Below are 17199 nucleotides of genomic sequence, written 5' to 3' on the forward strand. Positions count from 1 at the left end.
ACCGCAGTTGTAGCCCACACAGAGGCCCGTCTCGGTCACGAACAGCAGCACCCAAGGAGAGCTCGCCACTACAAATCACCGACCATCTACAGATCCCGCATGACATACCTGTAGATGTCAGAGTGCCAGTGTCAGAGATGACAGCGGATGTCAAGAGAGGCAGTGACATATCGCTGAAGTACAGCAGCACGTAGAGTAAGAACGTGAGCATGTGGCAGCTGATGAGCAGGTTTGGTTGTGAGGAGCAATGGAGAGAGAGAATGCTGATACCACATGCTGAGCGTGCGGCAAAGAAATAATAGAGAGATTAGAAAATAATATCAGTAAGAAAAGGTAGCGATGTAAGAAGTTGAGAGAAATGCACTGTTAATTCTAACTTTGCGTTGTCAATCCAGGGGAGAGCGCGAACGCAGTCCCCCACTACCACAAATTTTGCAGTCGAGTATCCCGCATTTGGGGACATCGCAGGCGTCAGCACACCCGAAGTGCAATGGGCTAGCCTCGTCCTGGGAAAACCACCTTCTTGATCATGGTATCTCTCCTGCCAGGTAAGTATGCTAAATAGCATCACACACTGCCACCTGACATCACACACCACCTCTTACGGTCTCAAACACTCCATTTTTACACATCACCTTGACACTCCATTCACAATCTGCTGCTCTTTGCACATATCAGTTCCTGGCAAATATTGCACTCTATCATTCATTACACCTTCCGACAAAATGCCGCACGGATCCAGAGCCCGCAATGCTATTTGCATAATGCCCTTAATAGGTAAACAGCCCCACCCCCCTCCCTCAGCTGCCTTCCTTCAGGCCGCGAGGCTTTTTTTTTCATGTCCATTAAATATTTTAGAAAGATTAGAGATTATATACATTAGAACAGTCTCAAGCAATCTTCCTTCTTTATACAGAAACAAATCTTAACAGCTGTCCTTGAGTATAATAACAAAAGACACGGTTCAAACCAATGGACTATTAACTGCACAAATGACAAAGAGCTTCCTCTTGAAGGTGAGCATTAATGTACTAAATTCAGAGTTTGCTTCCAGCCAAAGAAACCTCCCATTTCATCTGTTTAAGAGCCCGTGTAGATTTTAGTTTTCTCACGAGCTCCATTCTCTCATCTTGCAGTCACACCATGATGCTGAATCTACAACTTTCGAAACTTTCCAGATTTTTGTTGAAGTTCTGCTCCCCAGGATTTGTTGACAAACTGCATTGCTGGTTTTTTCTGTTGAGCTTTCTTGTTTGCAAGTGAGAAGTATTCATTGACACTGCCTCTCCTGCTGCCTGGGCCATACAGTCGATCATTAATCTGGCATTTTCAACCTGCTGCTTTGTTTGGCCTTGATCCTTTAATGGAATGGCCATGGAGCTCTCCTTCCATCTGGTATCCACACATTCTTCAACATCTTCCTTCAATCCACTATCTTCCTCAGGTTGCTGCACAGAATTACAATCATCACCTTCTTTACTTGAGTCAGGTGTCTGGTCATTCTTTTCTCGGACTGAAGTAATCTCTTAAAGAATGCCATCTGGAAGCAACTTGCACTTCTTTTGCTCTTTGAATAATTGCTCCTTTCTTCTTCTTTTCTCCTTCAGCAAAGCTTTGTCTCTCCTCACGCTCTCCAGCGGCGCTTTCATGCTCTTTTCAGCTTCCTCCCGGGCGCTGCTGAAAGTCACCTCCTCCGGCGCTTCGTCCTCTTCCTCTGGGCTGATCTCGGCCAACATTTCCCGGCTCTCTTGACTCTTCACAGAACCAACTTCCATGCCATTCTCCTTCAGGCCGCGAGGCGTTTTCCGGAAAGAAATCCCTAGACGTAGACATTGCAAACAAAGGAAGGAAATGCTTGGCTTCTCTTCCTTTCAAACACCGTTCACAATCTGATGCCTTCGAAAAAGCACTTTTCAAGTTTTGCACCTCAACACCAATAGGGACGTAGGGAGCGAGTTCTGGCCGTCAAGTCTTCCTCACTTGTCACATTCGCTGCCTTTGCTTGAAATATTTCACCGGTTTCCCAAAGGGAGCAAACCCACCTCCCTTTGTTTAAGTCTGGCTTTGCAATCTATCTTACTCTCTGCAGTATGATCATTGCCCACATAGCCGGTAAATGATGTGAGGAGAAGCCACATTCAAAGGTTGAAGAAGACAGAGACATTTTAGATTAGATTAGATTAGAGATACAGCACTGAAACAGGCCCTTCGGCCCACCGAGTCTGTGCCGAACATCAACCACCCATTTATACTAATCCTGCACTAATCCCCTATTCCTACCAAACATCCCCACCTGTCCCTATATTTCTCTACCACCTACCTATACTAGTGACAATTTATAATGGCCAATTTACCTATCAACCTGCAAGTCTTTTGGCTTGTGGGAGGAAACCGGAGCACCCGGAGAAAACCCACGCAGACACAGGGAGAACTTGCAAACTCCACACAGGCAGTACCCGGAATCGAACCCGGGTCCCTGGAGCTGTGAGGCTGCAGTGCTAACCACTGCGCCACTGTGCCGCTTTTCTTCTTGCACTCATCAGGACAACCTGAAAGAATACCAATGTAAGGGAAGCAACAAATTAATACTGTATAAGAAGAGACTGCTGATCGGTTGGCAAGTGGACTCTGATTGGTAGAGGCGTTGACAGTTTTATGGTGACTGACAGTTAACTGCCAAGCTTTGTTTGAAATTTGTGTGGCGCATTTGCATGTACTGGAAGCTACATATATTAATACACAGGGCCCTGTTCTTTGCAGACAGAAAGAACATGTATACACACTGCGCCTATTTCAGGTAAACAAAATATGTGACAGCCATTTGCTGCTTCATTCCTCAGGGCAATGCCTTGACCAATCAGAGTCAACCTGCCCGCTTTAAATTTCAAACAAAGCTTGGCAGTTAACTGTCAGTCACCATAAACTGGTGCATTCTGCACGGCAACGCCTCTACCAATCACAGTCCACTTGCCAACCAATCAGCACTCTCTGCTCATACAGTATAAATTTGTTGCTTCCCTTATGCTTGCGAGTTGTCCTGATGAGTGCAAGACGAAAAGCTTTGACAAAATGTCTCTGTTTTCAGCAATATTCAGGTTGTAGACACGCATGGGAAATAACCCGCACCAACAGAACAGGCGACATAGCCAACGTGTTGCTGTCCATTGCTGCATCCAGGAGGTGACTGAGGCCAGAATTTTACTTGTCCCGGTGGGTCCACGTTCCCGGAGGCAGAAGCAGGTGCCAAGGTTGCTCCCGCTCCGCGCTCAGCTGCCACGGCGATCGAGCGCTAAGTGACCAATTAGTGGCTCGGCAGTGTATTTATGACAGAAAAGGGCACGGGTGGGAGGGTGAGTGTCGGGGGCGGAGCTGGAGCCGGAAGAAGGTGCTGAAAGCCATTTAAAAGGGCTTTCAGCAACCTCACTGGCTCTGAGAGGCTTACCTGCAGCAAGTAGGATGTTTGGAGGAGCAGCATATTAGAAGAAGGTATAGAGCTGCCTGAGGGTGAAAGGAGTGCAACAGGAATTAAAGGGGTCACCCCTCCAGTAAACATGAATATACCAGAGAGAGACCAGAACCCGCTTGCGGCAATGGCAGAGAGATGCCACCGCATGGCACCTAGGTTCTCTGAAGACTCCCTGCATGTCCTCCTCCAGGGGGCTGAGGCAAGGCAGGAGGCCCTCTTCCCATCAGACGGAAGGAGGAGGCCTCCCCAAGTCACCAAGAAGGCGTGGCTGGAGGTAGCGGAGGGGGTCAGCAGCCGCGGAGTAGTGAGGACACGGCTCCAATGCCGCAAGCGGGTCAATGACTTCTGTGCTCTGCCAGGGTAAGGGGCATTCCGCAGTCATCGCAGCTTTTAACTGATACGGGAGGGTCACTGGGTGCTGATGCTGCAAAGTCAAAGCCATCCATCTTCAGTGATTGGCTGCATCCCTGCCTTGGGCCGTATACTGGGCACATCTGAGATACACATTGATGCAGAGGTGTGCCATCCATGCACCTCAATGGCATTGGTTCCAGATGCAGCATGCAGCACGAGGGGTGAGTGGGTGCTCTTTCAAGTCAAGGGACTGAACTAATTGCCAAGTGTCTCCACAGGAGAAGAGGGCCCGGACCGATGGCGGGGTGGCCAACCCAACATCCCTCTGAGGTCAGCAGGGAGGCCAAATCGAGCTTTAAGAGGGCACAGGAGCAACAGCAGAATGCATATGGGGACTCCTCTCCGGGCGCTCCTGATACATTCCGAAGCTCTTTGTCCCTCAGCCAGTGACGACATCACCTCATAATCCCAGGGTGTCTGAGGGTGGTCCTGAGACTGCTCAGGGTCACCTCAACAGGCCAGGGCCCTCACGACCTCGGGCAGGCAGAGGACACCCGCCAAAGTCATCCAAAGCCACAGGGCAGCCTGAACAGCCACCTGCCTCTGCCGTGACTGGCTGCGAGGGGTCGTCCACATGTGTGAGCACTCGCAAACGTTTCAAACTATCAGAACGGCGGTGTCACAATTTGTAAATATTTATTTGCTGTTATACTTCATGGAAAATTGTTACATTTTTCACTTGGCATTTTCATCTGTCATAAGTCGACGCTGATATTTTAGGCCATCTTGTTCTGCATGAGATGGAGACTTGGGGAGGTGGTGTATTCGGGCCTTGTGGTGTTTGAGGGAAAGGCAGGCCATTGCAGCTGAGATTTCCACCAGCAGGTGAGTGCTTCTGTGCTTCCAGCTGATGAGAATGCCTCATTTCACACGGACATGTCAGTCACTGGGTGACGAGCCTCCGTTCAGGAAAAACTCCTGAGTATTAGAGCCTCCTGGGACTCCCTTGTACTCAACTCCTGCAAACCTCCAGCTCCCTCCCCCTGCTATTCAGGTGGCTGTGCCCCCTCCTCCTCATCCTCAGCCATTTCAACATCCTCGTCTGAGGATGCCTCGCGCTGAACAACGTCGTCGTCATCTTCCAGGGTCTCTTCCCCTCTTCCCCCCGCTCCCCCTCCACTGCAGCACCAGGTTATGTAAGGCACAGCAGACGACAACAATGCAACATACCCTTGCTGGCGAGTACTGTAGGGCACCACCTGAGCGATTGAGATACTTAAATCTCATTTTCAGAAGACCCATGGTCTGCTCAATCGTGACTCTGGTGGTCGCATGGCTTGCATTGTACCGTTCCTCTGCTTCATTCTGTGGGTTCCTCACTGGTGTCATCAGCCATGTCTTCAGCGGGTATCCCCTGTCACCAAGTATCCATCCTTGCAGGCACTCGGGGGGGCTGGGTGGAGGGGTGCTGAATAGTGCTGGCGCCTGGGAGTTCTGGAGAATGAATGCACCGTGACTGCTTCCAGGATAACGAGCACACACTTGCAATATACAGTGATCACAGACAAGTTGCACATTCATTGAATGAAACCCCTTTCGATTAATGAAGGCCCTGATTGATCTGTAGGTGCTCGAATGGCCACATGTGTGCAATCAATGACTCCTTGGACCACGGGGAACCCAGCGACGGTGCTGAATCCTCTGGTGCTCTCAGCCTGACTGGCGGAGTCTGTCTGGAACCTGATGAACCTGTTGGCATGCCTGAATATGGTATCAGTTACCACCTGTAGTGGTAATGTAGCAATGTAGTGATGCGCTGATGATTGCACACTCCTGATGAGACCAGGAAGGACCTGATGCATAGAAGTTCAGAGCGACTGTTAGCTTCAGTGGGGCTGACGTTGGATGGCCACCCACACAGTTGGAAGCGACCTCTGCTGCCAGCATCTCAGGGATGTGCCAGTCTCTCGGGACAGGTGCAGTTTTGGGAACTGGTGCTCTGACATTTGAAGAAGGCTCAATCGCGGGCAATAGACCCTGCCTGCTGGGTAGGCTCATTTCCTCACAGGTGGTTGCTCCTGGCGCACTCTGTGACCTTCTGCCCCTCCCCCATTACCAGGCTGCACTTGGCCAGCAGGTTGCTGATTACACTGGACATTTGCCCTCCTGTCCCTCTTTGTGGCGTAGTCTTCCTCAGGAGGTGAGCTGCCTCCAGAGTGGACAATTCCCATGGCTGCAGTGTCCCAAAGATGTTATGAGGACAGGTATTTGCAGTCTGCTGCAAGGACAGGCACGCAGAACCCCCCTCTCCTACACAGAATAAATCAGTGATGCTGTGGCCCTACCAGGAGTTTCAATCACTCAGGTGAACCCTGGTGAACCAGCAAAAACAGTCCCAACCTTCAAAACAGCACATAAATCTATCAAAGTGTAATAAAAAAACAGTACCTCCAACTCCTTCACAGATACACTGGTTGCCGCTCTTTCAAAGCTGCTGTGTTCCCAACTCCCCATTTGACTCGTTTGCCAGGCACAAAATGTGACAGCTGACGTAAAATGGCTGTCAATTGAATTCTAGACTATCTCAATTGGCCCTTAATTGCTGCAAAGTGGACAGCGATCAGCACCTCAATCTCTCCCGCCGTCCGACCCATGTCAAATGGTGATTGGGAGTAATAATGTCGGGGACCTGATATCGACTGCCATCTTTTGCCTCTGACGCCCGTTTTGAGCAGGTAAAATTCCAGTACGAGACTCCTTTTGCTCAGTAGAGGCTACTGCACTACAGTTGGCCTACAACCCTGCCCAGCTCATCATAGGTGGTGAATGCCAGTTATCCTGGAAACAGTATGATGTCTTTCAGTCACAATGTCAAACCAGAGAACGGATGCTGAAGGATGAGACATCTGCTGTACACCTGGCTAATGTCTCCCCTCCAACAAACTTGTGGCCAGCACTCATAATGAAACCAATGCTGTCATGAGAATCACGATTTTGAGCAGACCATTAGGGTGCTGAGGTAAAAGTTCTGGTGCCTTGACTACTCTGGAGGTACCTTCCAGAACTCTCCGGAGTGGGTGTCCTGATTTGTGGTGCTGTGTTGCAACTGCCTGTAGGGGTACGCAAAAGCAGGCACTAGACAGTTGGAATATTGCAAGTGCAATTGAAAAGTAGGGAGCAATATCAACAGAGTAACCTCAACATTTTCAGCATTTCTGAGTTTAATGGAGTATTAAGTAAAGACAAACACAAGAGCATGAATTTAAACATCCCCATTGCTGTGTCAAACCATTTGAAACACTGCTCTGTTTGAGTAGATGAATTTTGCTTTGCCAAAATTCTTGCAAAAGGAACAGGCCGAGTTTCTTGTTTGCAGAACCGAAGAGATTGTTCCTGTGGAGCGCCATGCGGCGAATGAAATCCATTAGTTTATTGTCCATGTGAAGAACGCAAAGTCTGAGAATTCACCAGAAAGAATCTTTTGGCATTTGTATAGTTGCTGGGCTAGAGAAGAAGCATCCCAATGTCCACTTCATTCATAAAATGCAAGTTTCATTTTCAGATCGTGACAAATCTCAGAGAATGAAACGGTTGCTCTGTGCATTGATCCTATTTCATGCACTGTTCTACACTGGACCTCTCTCCCACACTTCCCCTGGAAGAAAAACCAAAGACAATTAAGAATTGTTCTCATATCCAGTCCTGCTTCTCAGCAGATATCAATGGAAAGTGGAAAATCTCACTTATCCCCTGCTGGTGTTTATTCCAACCAAAAATCTAGGTTGAATCTGGGCTCCTCTTCAGTAACACTGCAAATTTAATACCAAATTATGTCACACTTGGCAAATTAGATTAAAACCATTTAAAGCAACAATAAAGCATGGTTCAAAATTTAGACCAAGCAGTTTGTCACTGTCAATCTGCAGCACTCATGTCTCCAGTATTTACCATGATACTGCAGGCTAAGATCATCCTTCTGTGTCTTCTCCTGCACTGCCTTCGTTGCTTGAATGCTGTCCTTGAGTTTCAGACACCAGGAAGGATTGTCGTCTCAAAGGCATCTTTTATATGAAAAGAAAGAGGAGGAAGCAGCTGTGGGAGGAGGCGGCTGGTGGGGTGGGTGGTGGAGGAGGCGGGTGGTGGGGGGGCGAGGAAGTGGCCATGGGAGGAAGTAGCTGGGGAGGCAGGAGGAAGTGGCCATTGGGGAGGAGGTCTCAGCCAGTGAGGCTTCATTTGCGCATGTGCCAATAGTATGTCAAGTAGGGGTTGTGAAGTCACCAAACACGTTCCTGAACATTGAATTTATCTTTGCGGCTTGGGGTGAATAGTCACGATGAAGCAGGTTGTAAAGAGGCACACAGCCTCGCTCGACCCCGACGTCCTCGTCACTCCCCCAATTTCCTTGTCCTCGCCATGGAGAGTGTGTGGATGGATATATTGGAGAACAAGGAGGAGAATCATAGAAAGGAACCGTTGCTAACACGGGAGCCAACTTTTTTTCCAACAATACAGCATATTCATAAAAATATGCGAAAATTCTTTACCAAACAGTTCAATGTTCCCAGTTCGGAAGATGAGATTTTTTTGATGCAGGAAAAAATGAAATACTTCACAATTCTTGCCATTTCATTTTAAATGCAATGTACATTGGTATTACATAGTAAAATACATTTTGGTGCAAACAGCCCGTGGGGTTTTAAACAGGTTCCAGCAGCTCAGTTCGCTATGGCGGGAGGACCTTACACTGCTGTCTTTCCGCATTGAGCCTTTGTGGCGGCTGCCCCAAGCTTTAGTGCGTCCCTCAGCACGTAGTTCTGGACCTTGGAATATGCCAGTCTGCAAAACTCGATCTGCAACATTCCTGGTCAATCACAGGGGGTTTGTTTGCCCGGGTGACATCTTGGCAGGGGTGGGGGGATGGGGCGGCATCTTGTAAACAGCCAGGTTTTGACTGTTCTCTGCTGGTGGTGTTTTTTCCCTTTGTTCCTCATCGAGGACGTTACTGCTTCCGGTTTCCCGGAGCTGGGCCGCGCTGTGTGTCTCACTGCGCTGGCTGATTTGGGGTTATGGTGCACTGTGCCCTTGGCTGCATCTAGTGTTTTGAAGCTGGGGGGCTTTCTCTTCTAGCTTCTTTGCATTTTGTTGCTTTTGCATAGTTCCATCTTTCTGGCCCTTCCTCATGTGATGAGGAGCAGTTGCTGTAGTCCGTAAACCACCTCTTGCCACTGGTTTGGGTGGTGGCCCGTTTCTTTTTTTTTGAGTGGTCTTTGTGGTTTTCCTCTTAACCACTTGCCACTCACCCAGTTGTCCCTCTTCTGGCTGCTCCTCCATTGATGCTGTCTGTTGATAGGGAGGTTCAGGTAACAAGGTCGGCATTTGTTAGCTTTCTGCAGCTCCCGCTCCTTGTCTTCCTGAGACAGATTTTCCTCACTGGGGGGAGGGTTGCTGGTCTCCTTCTCGGCACCAGCCACGTTCACTGTCCTTTCCCCCCATACCTTTCCTTGGTTCTTGCTCCGTGTGCGTAACTGAGGGAGTATTTTGGGCAGGTCTTGTCGTGGTGGCCTGCCCCACCACACAGGTTGCAGCACTTACTCTGCTTGCAGTTCCTATAATTGACTGTGCTGCAGTTGGCCACCACATGACCGGATTTGCCACAGGTACGACAAACCCTGGGCTGCCCCGCGTGGACCAAGAAGCCTCAATTTCCCCTGACAGAGAAGCTGGAGGCAGAGTGAAGGATGGTTCCATTGGCATCTACCTTCAAGGTGACCTGGATCTGCAGCTTGCTGGTCCAAATCCCAAACAGGTCCTGGACCAGAGTGCAGTACCTGGCGAGGAAAGTGAGCACATTCACGACATGAACATAGGGGTTGTAGAGGTGATGGTCACTACCCGGTTCATTGCAATGGCAGCGTAAACAGTAGCTCCGCCCTGAGGATTGACAGCAGCGCCTGGTTTCCTCTCTCCTTGAAGACCTTCAGGAACTTGATGCATCCTGCTATGTTCTTGAATGTCACGTCAAAGTAACAACTGCTACAGAAGTCCTGCAGGCAGAAGATGTCAGCAGCTTTGAATCTCGAAACCACAGCATTAGAAAAGGACTCGCTTAACGACGGAGGTATGGTCCATGTGTGCACCTCCTTTGCTGTTTTTCACTACCACCCTAACTGTGTTACACACTGCCTGGCCTGGAGCTCTATTGTTGGTTGCAGCCATTATGCTCGGTCTTCACAGGACAGGGACCAAGATCCAAACCAGCATGAAAACAACCACAGGAGAACTCGAACACCAAAAGAATGAAAATGCTGAAATCCACACCGAGAAACCAAAACCCACAGAAACACAACATCCTCCTGCGGAATCAAGGTCTCTCCCCTGCCAGGTCATCTAGAGACCTTCATCAACCTGACCACATCTGTCCATTCCAGGAACACAGGAGCAGGATAGGCCATTCGGCCCTTCAAACCATTCGATAAGTTCATCGCTGATCTGATTGTGGTCTCAACTCCACTATCCTGTCGGCACCCCCCATAACCCTTGACCCTCAAAAACCTTTCTAACTCTGCCTTGAATAAATTCAATGACTGAGCCTCTGCTGTTTCTGGGGAAGAGAATTCCACAGACTAACAACCCTCAGAGGCAAAAAAAATTCTCATCTCAGTCTTAAAAGGGAAACCTCTTCTTCTTAAACTCTGTCCCCTTGTTCTAGTCTCCCCCACAAGAGGAAACATCTTCCTGGTATCCACCCTATCAATCCCCTCAGGATCTTATATGTTTCAATAAGGTCGCCTCTCATTTTTCTAAACTCCAACGGGTAAAGGCCAACCTGTTCAACCTTTCTTCCTGGGATGAAGGACTTAGTTATGAATGAGTCGAGTGAACCTTATCTGAACTGCCTCTGATGCAATTATATCCTTTTTAAAATAACGACACCAAAACTGTACACAGTACTCCAGCTGTGGTCTTACCTAGGCCCTGCAGCTGCAGTAAAACTCCTTTTTTTACTTTTATATTCCATTCCCCTTGCAATAAACTCCAACATTCCATTTGCCTTCCCAAACACTCGCTGTACCTGCATACTCGTCTTTGGCCTCCTTGTCTCGAGAGACAATGGGTAAGCGCCTGGAGGTGGTCAGTGGTTTGTGAAGCAGCGCCTGGAGTGGCTATAAGGCCAATTCCAGAGTGACAGACTCTTCCACAGGTGCTGCAGATAAAATTGGTTGTTGGCTCCACACTTGGCTCTCTCCTTGCGCTTCTGTCTTTTTCCCTGTCAACTGCTCAGTCTCTTCGACTCGCCACGCTTTAGCCCCGCCTTTATGGCTGTCCGCCAGCTCTGGCGATCACTGGCAACTGACTCCCACGACTTGTGATCAATGTCACAGGACTTCATGTCGCGGTTGCAGACGTCTTTAAAGCAGAGACATGGATGGCCGGTGGGTCTGGTACCAGTGACAAGCTCGCTGTCCAATGTGTACTTGGGGATCCTGCCATCTTCCATGCGGCTCACATGGCCAAGCCATCTCAGGCGCCGCTGACTCAGTAGGGTGTATATGCTGGGGATGTTGGCCGCCTCGAGGACTTCTGTGTTGGAGATACGGTCCTGCCACCTGATGCCAAGGATTCTCCGGAGGCAGCGAAGATGGAATGAATTGAGACGTCGCTCTTGGCTGACTTACTTTGTTCAGGCCTCGCTGCCGGAGAGCAAGGTACTGAGGACACAGGCTTGATACACTTGGACATTTGTGTTCTGTGTCAGTGCGCCATTTTCCACACTCTCTTGGCCAGTCTGGACATAGCAGAGGAAGCCGTTCCCATGCGCTTGTTTAATTCTGCATCAAGAATACTGCATACTAACCTTTTGTGGTTCATCTACCAGGACACCCAAATCCCTCTGTGCCGCAGAGTTCTGCAATCTCTCCCCATTTTAATAGTATTCTGCTTTTCTATTCTTTCTGCTGAAGTAAATAAGTTCACATTCTCCCACATTATACCCCATCTGCCAAAAGTAACCTATCTCTCTCCCTTTGTAGACTCTGGACCTCCTCTTGACAACTTACTTTCCTACCTATCTTGGGGCTGTTGGCAAATATAACTATCATACATTTGGTCCCTTCATCTAAGTCATTGATATAGATTGTAAATAGTTAAGGCCCCGCACTGACCCTTGTGGCACTCCACAAATTTACAGCTTGTCAATCTGAAATTGCCCCATTTATCCCCACTCTCTGCGTCTTGTTAGCGAGCCAGTCCTTTTATCAGTGTTCCCCCCACCTCCCATTACACCATGAGCTCTTTGCTTGTGTAATAACCTTTGGATGTGGCACCTTAACAAATGCTTTTTGGAAATCCAAGTGCACCACATCTACAGATTCCCCTTTATCTACCTTGCTTGTTAATTCCTCAAAGAACTCAAATAACTTAGTTCAGACACAATTTCCCTTTCACAAAACCATGCTGGCTCTGCCTGATACTGTTGCTTTTCTTAGCATCCTGCTATTGAAATGATTTGTGACTTTAATCACATATACGGACTAATCCAAATCAGGCATCCATCCTGATGAGTCTCCTTTTAATTAAAACAAGAAATGCTGGAATCACTCAGCAGGTCTGGCAGCATCTGTGGAAAGAGAAGCAGAGTTAACGTTTCGGGTCACTGACCCGAAACGTTAACTCTGCTTCTCTTTCCACAGATGCTGCCAGACCTGCTGAGTGATTCCAGCATTTCTATTGTTTTTGTTTCAGATTTCCAGCATCCGCAGTATTTTGCTTTTACTCCTTTTAATTAAGTTCAAACTAGGTCCACAGGTCACTGAAAGTGGCAACGCAGGTGGATAAGGTAGTCCAGAAGGCATACAGCATGCTTGCCTTCATCAGTCGGGGCATAGAGTATAAAAATTGGCAAGTCATGTTGCAGCTGTACAGATCCTTAGTTAGGCCACACTTAGAATAATTGCGTGCAATTCTGGTCGCCACACTACCAGAAGGACGTGGAGGCTTTGGAGAGGGTACAGAGGAGGTTTACCAGAATGTTGCCTGGTCTGGAGGGCATTAGCTATGAGGAGAGGTTGGAAAAACTTGGATTGTTTTCACTGGAACGACGGAGGTGGAGGGGTGACATGATAGAGGTTTACAAAGTTATGAGTGGCATGGACAGAGTGGATAGTCAGAAGCTTTTTCCCAGGGTGAAGAGTCAGTTACTAGGGGACATAGGTTTAAGGTGCGAGGGGCAAAGTTTAGAGGGGGATGTGCGGAGGCAAGTTTTTTACACAGAGGGTGGATGAGTGCCTGGAACATGCTGCCAGGGGAGGTGGTGGAAGCAGATACGATAGCGACGTTTAAGAGACATCTTGACAAGTATATGAATAGGAAGGGAATAGAGGGATATGGGCCCCGCAAGTGCAGAAGGCGTTAGTTTAGGCAGGCATCAAGATCGGCGCAGGCTGGAGGGCCGAATGGTCTGTTCCTGTGCTGTATTGTTTTTTGTTCCTTTGTTCTAGACAGATTCCGTTAGACACTTGTTTGGGTCTGAAGAACTGAACTAGTCTTCCCTCAAAGAAAGAAAACTAACAGAATATGACTATCTTTCGGATAGCCAATTTTAATAATTATCGCTGTCATAAATATCCCAGATATTATCAGGGTCTGGGAAACTCTAAATAAGTATCTCCCCACTGAAGGAGATACAGAGAGGGGATTCTTGTAGCATTCTGTATACAACATGAGATGATTTATTAACTTTTATGTATTTATTCGAGTTGAACATGTAATACATTTAAGCGACTAAGTATACCACAATATCAAAGATTACTAAAACATGATCTTATTTCTAAATAGATTCCAAAAGTTCAACCTTGACAATGTTACAGCAAAATATCTGTAGAATAGCCATCAAAATTCAAAGTAAACTGTTACCTTAAATTCCCGAGTAAGCCTCCTGCTTAACAAGACCAAACACTCGGCTAAGAGCAGAATTCTCTTGTCATGCAGTCAGCTGTTCTTACCATAGGTTGAAAAGCATTGATGAGGAATTCAATACTTCTGGTATTTCGATTCAAAACTCGCGTTTTATACTGTTTCTAATCTATATCTCATCTTTTGGAATGTAAGTGTTATCTTTCTGTGTGTTTTTCCTTTTGTTATCCATATATGGTAATATCATTAGCTACCATTCCCATTTAATTATCAAAGTGATTGATGACAACGCTACGTCATCAGAATGCGCCGCGGTGCGCACGTGCGCACATGGTCTCGGGCCTTCTGCGCATGCGCTGCGGTCGGATTGCCAGGACCAGTTTGCGCATGTGCAGACGACGTCATCACGTAACGTCATCTTCCTCGGGGAACACGCCCGGTTGGCCTTTGCGCATGCGCAAACTGGTCCTGGCAATCCGGACCGCAGCGCTATGCGCAGATGACCGTAGCCGTATGTGCGCATGTGCGTCAATCATCCGAAAGCTTCGGCACGAGTTTTTGAAAATGGAAGGAGGAGAGGTTTCTTCGGGCATTTTATCTCAATTATTTAGTCATTTTGGACATTTGCTTCATTTTTATTAGACAGAGGAGATTGTTCCAAGGTAAGTTGCTCTGAAAATACATTTCAAGGGAGGGAGGGAAGGGAGGGAGGGATGGAGGGGAGGGGGGAGGGGAGGGGAGGGGGGGGGAGAGAGGGGGGGAGGGGAGGGGGGGAGGGGGGAGGGAGGGGGGGAGGGGGGGAGGAGGGAAGGGAGGGGGGAAGGGAGGAGGGAAGGGAGGGGGGGAAGGAAGGGAAGGAAGGGAGGAGGGAAGGGGGGAAGAAGGAATGAGAGAAGGTGGGGGGAAGGTAGGGGGGAAGGTGGGGGGGAGGGACGGGGGGGGGAAGGGAGGGGGGAAGGGAGGAGGGAAGGGAGGAGGGAAGGGAGGGGGGGAAGGAAGGGAAGGAAGGAGGAGGGAAGGGGGGAAGAAGGAAGGAGGGAAGGTGGGGGGGGGAGGGAGGGACGGGGGGAAGGGAGGGAGGGACTGGGGGGAAGGTGGGGGGGGAGGGAGGGACGGGGGGGAAGGGAGGGAGGGACTGGGGGGGAAGGGAGGGACGGGGGGAAGGGAGGGAGGGTGGTGGAAGGGAGGGGGGAAGGGAGGAGGGATGGGAGGGAGGGAAGGAAGGGAGGAGGAAGGGGGGAAGAAGGAAGGAGGAAGGTGGGGGGAAGGTAGGGGGGAAGGTGGGGGGGAGGGAGGGAGGGACGGGGGGGGAAGGGAGGGAGGGACGGGGGGGGAAGGGAGGGACGGGGGGAAGGGAGGGAGGGGGAGAAAGGAGGGAAGGGAGGGGGGAAGGGAGGGATGGGGGGGGAAGGGAGGTCGGGGGGAAAGGAGGGAAGGGAAGGGAGGGACGGGGGGGGGGGAAGGGAGGTCAGGGGGGAGGGGGGGAGCAGCGGAGCGGAAGAGGAGTGCCTTTTTCTGTGCATGCGCCATAAACACAAGGACTGGCTGATGAGATGGAGCCAATTAATTTGCCCAACAATTGCCCGGAAGCACCTTCGGATGGAGGTGGCCATGCGCTGGACATCAGTCGCGTGCCACAATCCATGGATCCTGAGCGTTTCACCCCCTGGCCTAATGATCTGATGGACCATTAGCTCCACGTCCCCCACCTGCGGTACCCTCTCCTTGCTGTTCAGTTACACAGTCACCTGTTCCTGCACCCATCGCAAGCAGTGCACGTGGACACACAGCCACATGTTTTCCCCATCCGCCTTGAAACAACCATGCAGAGCCTTGAGACACTCCGCAATTGCCAGCTGCTGCCTGTCAAGCAGAGAAGGCGTCCAAAGGGGTCAAGCACTTGGGGAACATTCAGCAAGAGAGACTGAGCACTAAAAGAAACAAGCATGCGTGTCCAGTGGTAGCACAAATGTGAAAGCTCTCTGCTGCGTACACAACTGGTGAGGTGGGAGTGCCAGCAACACCATTCTCCATCCTCAGTGTTGCTTTAAGGCAAAGGTAGATAAGAGTGAAGAAATGGAAGGTGATGCTGATAGTAATAGGCAGGATTAAATGGGAATGATGGGAAGACGCGACGAGTAGCATAACACTAGCAGGGAACAGCTGGGCTAAATGGCCTGCTTTATGTTCATAGTCCAAAAGAAATGTGCTTCTTTTTCCAGCACCCTCACATCATTCATGTTTTCCCTGAGAGCAGCATTGAACCATCACGCGATAGGGGCAGTTACATCATCCTGACTCCTACAGCTGAGGTGGGTACTAAGTGATTCATTGGCCTATACTGCAGAGCATAAAGCAATGCGCAACAGTAATTTCATTGGAGGGAGGGAAGCTCTGACACTGATGTTCTTTCATTATTTCCTTTCGTGTAAAATGTGCCCTTGAGAAACATCCTTGACACTTAAGGACGGCATTCCAGCAAAGGAGGCAGTGCAGGAGATGACGCAAGGATGTGCTGATTCCTGCATCTGAGGTGGGTAATAAGTGCTTCATTTGGCGACGTTATCAATTGGTGCCTTCACTGCAGAACTTAAAAAGGTGTGCACAACAGTAATTTCAGTGGATGGAGGGAGGCAAGCTCTGACTCTGATTTGCTTTTCTTCTTTTCATGTATAAACATGCCGTCGAGAAAACAATCCTCGAGACTTACGGTCAGCATTCAAGCAACGAAGGCACCTGGATCATGCTGCGGAGCTCGTCACGATGTGGAAAGGAACATTGCATTTATGGATGAATTGGGAATGCACATTGGGATTGCGCTTGGGGAACATTCACAAGATAGACTGAGCTCAGACTCTTGTGACTTTGCCTTCTTCACATGGACAATACAGTAGTGGGAAATAGAGAGCCAAGCGTTCATTCACCACAAGGCTCTCCAGGAACAATCTCTTCAGCTGTGCATAGCAGAGACTCGGCCTGTCTGTCTAACGGGAATGCTGGACACAACACTCATGTATCCATGCACAGCAGTTCCTCGGATACTTAATGAACTTAATAAAAACTTTTCAATAATTAAACCCAGAATTGTTGAGGTTTTGTTTTGCTTGCTATTTCCCCGACTTTGCAACTGCACTTCAGATATTCAACGATGGTGGAGGTAGGGGGGTAAAGGAGGGGTGGAGGTAGGGGGGTAAAGGAGGGGTGGAGGTAGGGGGGTGGAGGGTAGGGGGGGTAAAGGAGGGGTGGAGGTAGGGGGGGTAAAGGGGTGGATGAAGAGGGGAGGGGTGGGTGAAGAGGGGGAGGGGTGGGGAGAGGGAGCATGCAAAATGCAGGGACCAGACAGTTGCAATGCCTGAAGTACTGTGGAGAAGCAGAGAAAGCAAACTGGGTAGGGGAGAAAGCAACTGGATTGGGCATCCGCAGCTGGAGGGAATGGCTGAATGGAGAGGGCCGGAAGCGAGAGGCCA

At 49.3% G+C, this 17199-nt stretch overlaps 1 non-coding gene and 1 pseudogene across 1 annotated transcript; both read right to left on the minus strand.

Annotated features, from left to right (window-relative positions):
- Positions 1 to 392: 392 nt before the first annotated feature.
- LOC137355061 (U1 spliceosomal RNA) lies at positions 393 to 556 on the minus strand. Its single transcript, XR_010970706.1, has one exon. It is a non-coding gene; the product is annotated as a U1 spliceosomal RNA (small nuclear RNA).
- Positions 557 to 1050: 494 nt separating this feature from the next.
- Positions 1051 to 3475, minus strand: LOC137353338 (U3 small nucleolar RNA-associated protein NOL7-like; annotated as a pseudogene).
- Between the last annotated feature and the right edge of the window lie 13724 nt (positions 3476 to 17199).

This window comes from Heterodontus francisci, chromosome 41, assembly GCF_036365525.1.
Source record: "Heterodontus francisci isolate sHetFra1 chromosome 41, sHetFra1.hap1, whole genome shotgun sequence".
In the NCBI taxonomy this organism is placed as follows: Eukaryota; Metazoa; Chordata; class Chondrichthyes; order Heterodontiformes; family Heterodontidae; genus Heterodontus; species Heterodontus francisci.